Raw genomic sequence first — 6395 nt, forward strand, 5'->3', positions numbered from 1 at the left:
TTCTTCCTGCTTTCCCTTTCGCCTCCCTGCATTGTGCCTACATATGCAAATTAACCGCCATCTTTGTTGTCAGTTAACTGCCCATCTGAGTTGGCAGTTAATTTGCATATAGCCCTGATTAGCCAATGAAAAGGGTAGTGTCGTACACCAATTACCATTTTTCTCTTTTATTAGTGTAGATAGCCCCAAACTGGAAACCACCCAAATGTTCACCAACAGACGAAGGAATTGTGATATATGCACACAATGTACTATTAGTTGGCAATGAAAGGAAACAGGCTACAGCTACATACAACAACAAGGATGAATTTCTCAAACATGAAGCTGAATGAAAAAGATAACATACTGTCTGGTTTCATTTATGCAAAGGCCTCGAATGCTTGGTTCAAGGGGATATCACGTTAATTCTCAGGGAAACTTATAGGGAGCTTCCTTCATCATTTTCAATGACGCACCGATACTCTGGTCCTCCTGGGATTTTACATTCTTCATCTATGGAGCATGAGCCCAGACCGCCATACCTAAGCAATGACAGACTGTGGACTGAACATGTTATATTTTTCCCGAATTGTAAAGGATCACACCTTGGCCTGCTGCAGTGCATTATTGTGCACAGGATGCAGGCAAATCCATCCTTTGCTTTGATTGTGCATCTTTCCTTCATAAAATTCACCTCTTTAAATATAATATGAACTAGTCTAAGTTGTCATTGTTCAATACGTGTGGCTGGCCAACCTTTGTATTTTTCTTCAAGCTTAATTCCAAGATTACATGAAGCCTAATTTCTAAGCCAGTGCAATACTATTATCACTGCTGTAAAAACAAACAAACATAAAAATAAAAAACAAAACCACCTCACATGCCTACTTTCAGAATCACTCATTTTATCAGCTGGCATGAAAATTATCAACACTAAGTTTGGGGCTGAAAACTAGAAAAGTTGCCACTCACAATTTTTCAGACACATTGAAGGCATCTCAGACGACATAGAAACAAAGCTAATCTGGAAGCCCCAGGAAGCTTTTGTTCCAGGCTACGACGAATGACTCGACAGCCCTCAGTAGCTATGGTCCTTTAGAAGCACCAGCAGAATCCTCAGACACAGTGAGGGAGAACAGTCAGAGGTCACCGAGCACCTGCAACTGACTAAGATATGTGACGACACTGGGTATTGTGTAGTCTCTTGGCTGGGGGGGAGGGTGCGGGGAGGGGGGTGCTGCAACAATAACAGGAGGTGAAGGCTTTTTATTCACAGGTTCCTCCCCAAAACTCTGAGACTTGAGCAGCATGTTCTTTCATTCCCTGAAAATTATCGTATGCAAAGATGTCCTTGAAGATATGAATTCCACAATGAATGATATCATCAAAATGGCGAATTAAACCCCAGGCTTAGCCCTGAATGGCTTCAGCCTTATGTGAATAGGACAATAAAACTACTTTCTGCTCTTTTCATACATTAATGGGTTGATTCTCCAAAGAAGAGTCTTGTCAGGAGTTTATGAGCTTAAAACATAATAAAAACACAATTTGAAAATCATGAATCAGTATCACTTCGCAATTCTTTTTTTTTTTTAAGAATAGTAAAAAAAAAATCTGACCTAACTGACATTTTTGAGTTTCGGAATGAACTTGATAAAAATTTGTAAGACTTCTGCAAGTATGTTTGTGCAGTAATGAGTTAACTCAAAAGGCTTGGGTTGCAGAAACCCTGCACATTCCAAAGATCTTCAAGATTAGCCCTTGACCTTTGAGCCCTGGGAATGTCCTGCCCTATGAAAGAGCTTTTGTATCCCTGAGTCCTTGGACCAAGCTGCATCAGTTCGACCTCTGGGGAGCTGGAGATTTAGTAACCAAAGCCAGTCATGTGGGTGCTGTATCCCTGTGTGACTGACAGCGAATTGAAAAACCCGGACATCGAGGCGAGGTGAGCTTTGCTGATGGGCAACCCTTTGCCCATATTTCCACACTTCGCTGCTGGGAGAGTTAGGTTCTCTGCTGGGGGAGAATGACTAGCAGTCTTGCCTGGTCTCACCCAAGCACTTTTCCCTTTACTGATTTTAATCTGTAACCTTTCACTGTAATACACCATAACCCGAGTACACCAGCTCTTCTGAGTTACGTGAGGCCTTCTAGCAAATCATGGAGACTGAGCCCTGACAGGTTTGGCTCAGTGGATATAGCGTAGGCCTGCAGACTGAAGGGTCCCAGGTTCGATTCCAGTCAAGGGCATGTACCTTGGTTGCAGGCTCATCCCCGGTAGGGGGCGTGCAGGAGGCAGCTGATCGATGTTTCTAACTCTCTATCCCTCTCCCTTCCTCTCTGTAAAAAATCAATAAAATATATTTTTTTAAAAAATCATGGAGACTGAGAGCGGTCTTGGGGACGCTCAGGAAAATATTAATATGTGCTAACCACATTTATGAATTCAAAGAAAATGTTGTACCTTTGGGAGAAGTGAAATTACAAATGGATGACTAGTGAACTAAGTTGGAGTTATTATTTGAATCCTAAAGAAAAAAGTATTAAGGCTCATAAAGCAAAGTCTGTGTATGTTGGAAGAAAATTTTATCATAATCTTAAAATGACTGACTTGAACAAAGTGCTATTATATTCTAAAGCCCTTTATATTATGACATGAAATTTCAACTTTATATTTTTTATATTAAAAAGCAGAACTTAGATTTGGAGAACAATTGTATCATTAGAGTAATAATTCAAAGGCTCCTAATTCTGTGAAGAGCAAGAAACCAGTTTCTGACAGTCGAAGGAAAAACTGATAGCTATCACCGCCATTCACAGCATCTATTTGTGGAAAGCTTCTGTCGACAGTGAACTTGAAGCGAGCATGGTCAGAAAACATAATCAGGAATTCTGTAGCCATTCCAAATGTAGAGTCTGTTACAAAAAGCATGTCATGTCTCATAAAAAATCTGAAAAGATGTTATTTGAAAGTTTTATTCTAATTCAATATTTACTATTTTGCTAAATACTTTGTATTTTATTTCTTTTCATGATTATGTACTATCGAGAAAATGCAAATAGGATTTTTACCCAGTCCTCTACAGACATTCCCAAATCTCAACTTTACTCTAATAGACCTATCAATTCTGTCATTTTCTACATGTCTCATGAGGCGAAAAGCATTGAGAAGTACTGAGTTAAAAGAATTTGATTGAAGCCTAGCTGGATTGGCTCAGTGGATAGAGCGTCGGCCTGCAGACTGAAGGGTCCCAGTCAAGGGCACATGCCAGGTTTTGATCCCTGTGGGGGTTGTGTAGGAGGCATCCGATCAGTGATTCTCTCTCATCATTGATGTTTCTATCTCTCCCTCTTCCTTACTTTCTGAAATAAATCAAATATTTTAAAAAATAGTTTGGTAGCTGTAAAAAGATTCAAAATAATGGTGGCTTAAAAATACAGAATTGTATTTCCCCCTCAGGTAACAATCTAAGGGGGATGATGTGACAGCTCCTTGGCTCATCCCCTGAAGGCATTCCCACCAGCAAGAAGGCAAAAGAAACCACCACCTCTCCACTTCTCATATGTCATTGCTGCGCTCAACATGTGATCATTGTTAGCTATTCCCTCCCCTCCCCTGTCCCCTCTTGACTGAAGGCTTTCAGAGCAGGGAGCAGCTTTCATTTGCCACAGCCATGGTGGAGCCAGACAGACGTGGGTCACAACCCCATCCCTGCTGGTTACAAGCTGGGGATTGGAGCAGGTACTTATGCTTCCAAAGCCTCAGTTTCCTCCTGGGTAAAATGGGGAAAGGAAGCGAACCACCCTCCCAGGGCTGTGTGTGACTGAAATGAGGAGGCAGGTAACGCACTCCGTCCTGGGCCTGGCATATAGCAAGGGCTGATGGCACTCTGGATTCTTCTGCATCCCTGCTACCCCACATGGAGCCTGGGTGGGGGTAGGGTGGGGAAGGGGCCTACATCAGTGCCGATGGAGATGAACTGCACTGAACTGGGCTCTGGGAAGGACGTCCATTCTGCTGCAAGGAAGCTGCCCTGTGTGCACAGCAGGCCCTGGCAGCCGCGGAAAGCACACGGTGAGGATTTTCAGGAACTGACAGTGGGAAGTCAGCGTAATTGTCCTGGAGGACTAAGAACACGGGGAATGTGGTGACAGCATCTGCTATACCAGATGACACCATTTTTACACTCTTAGGGAAAATGCTCTGGGTAGACCCTAATTTTTTTCTGGGATGGGGAGGGAGTGTTATCAGAGTGGGCAGTGGCAAGCAGAGAGAGTCATTATCCTCCAGGCCTGGGATGAGAGCCAGGGGGACTCTGGTTATTCCCCCGAATCTATTCTCCATGTCATCGGTAGTGATAAGAGTTTACCTGGGCGGATGGTCATCCTACTGGAGATCACATTTCCCAGGCTCCCCTGCCACCAAGAGGTGGCCCCTCTGCCTCAGTCCTGACCAGTGGGATGTGGCAGCAGGAGTATGTGTAACTTCTACATTGTTTGCTGAAAAGGAAGTTGCTTTTCCTCATCTCCCTTCTCTCCCCATACCTGCAGGGATGGGAACAGAGATGTGGCAGGAGGCCAGCCTTGAGCACATGGATGAGGACAACGCCCTGTGGGGAGGCAGAGCGACACAATGGAGGCACCCTGGGTCCCTGGGTGGATGGCCTGTCAGCCATGTCCACTCCCCCTAAGGCTGTTACATAAGTGAGGAATAAATATTTTTCTTGTTTCAGCTAGTGCATGTTTGGGTCTCTGTCATGGCGGCTGAGCTTGCTGTAGGCCCGGGGCGAGGTGGTCTCTGGTTAAGGCAAGAGAGTGCACCCTGGCACTTAGGAGCATTCAAACTATTCACACAACTGGCTGGGAAGGAGGCCTCTGAAGAGAAGCAGGTGCCCACACTGGAGTGAGTGAACTCTGCTGGAATAAGGCAGGCTGAGGGGCCAGGGGCAGACCTCAGGCCAGTTCAGGGAGAAGGAGGCAGCAGAGGCAGGCTGGGCTCGAGGTAGAAGAAACAGAATCTTCACAGTAGAAGCAGTTCCTTTTCTGCTGGAAAAAGGAGACCTAGACTCCCTGCAGCCCCAGTGGGAGTGTGAGCAGGGCCAAGGCTTAACCTGGACATGGCCGTGGGCATGCGGGTTGCCAACCAGAATGGGAAGCCCAGGGTCTGAAAGAGAATGAAAGGCAAATAGCAGATCCGCAATTTAAAGGGATTAGAAATGTATGAAGTGACAAGTACGAGTGAAAGAGCAGAGGGTGTGTTAGCCGGGGAGGCAGTCAGTCGGCCGGAGGAACAGACACCGAAGCTGCAGCAGCAGAAGCGACACAGAACTCCCTTCTCCCAGCAGCCGCCCAGGTGTGAGCACCCCGGTCTGGCGCTCCTTGCTGCTGGCGGCTGGCTTCCTTCTGGCTTGTTGCTCCCCTGCGCTCATTGTTCCAAGTTTTACTATGGACTTGGTTGAACTGAAACTTGTTCCCTGGAGGTCCTTGCCCCATAGAGTTGCTGTGAGAGAGGGGGAGATGACAGTGAAGCAGTGGCCACTGTCCTCTGAATGGGGATATGGTGACAGGCGGGTGCAGAAGCGCTTGGTGGGTTCCAACTTGTCCTCCGTCCACATCCAGCTCCTCTTCCCAATGCTGGCCCTGCTGGCCACAGTGGCCCCAGGCACACCTCACAGGCGTGGGCCCACTGAAGTGGAAGCTGCACAGCCTCCCGGAGGCCTCTGCACAGGCTCCCCCTTCCCAGGGCCAACACGCTGGCTTCTCAGCTCTCAGCAAGTTCCAAGATGTCTGCCTTTAACCGTTTTCCCAGGGTTTGTTACTGACTCCTCTGACCTCCCTTCTCCCTCTCCAGATCTTCCCTTTCTTGGTTCCTCCTTTTGCTGTGCAAAGTCTAATTCCTGTAGTAAACCCCTCATGCCATCTGGGTAAATCAAGCCGGTTCTGTTTTCCCCACTGCCGACTTGGGCTTTGCCTGTTGTTGTTTGCTCAGTTTTCATTCATTCATCTAATTTCTTGCTTCCAAAATTTACTCCTGTCACCTGTCCTGTTCCCCTGCTTTTATGGTTTTATGTATTTTTAAATGCATTTTTTTTCTTTTAGCAGTAGACAGCTTTCTATTCTCGCCTTTTTTTAAAAAAAATTTAAATTTATTGGGGTTACATTGGTTAATAAGATCATATAGGTTTCAAGTGTACATTTCTATGGTACATGATCTGTGTATTGCATTGTTTGCACATCACCAGCAGGTCCAGGGGTCCCCAAAGGTGTGGACGGAGTCGGCGAAGAAGGAATTACAGCATTCAGTTGATCAACAGCCTAACCAGGATCTCTAGCCAGGATCTCCAGCCAAGTTCTGTTCAGGATCTCCAGCGAAGTTCTGGTCAGGATCTCCATCGAAGTTCTGGTCAGGATCACCT

This window comes from Myotis davidii, unplaced genomic scaffold, assembly GCF_000327345.1.
Source record: "Myotis davidii unplaced genomic scaffold, ASM32734v1 scaffold458, whole genome shotgun sequence".
Classification (NCBI taxonomy): Eukaryota; Metazoa; Chordata; class Mammalia; order Chiroptera; family Vespertilionidae; genus Myotis; species Myotis davidii.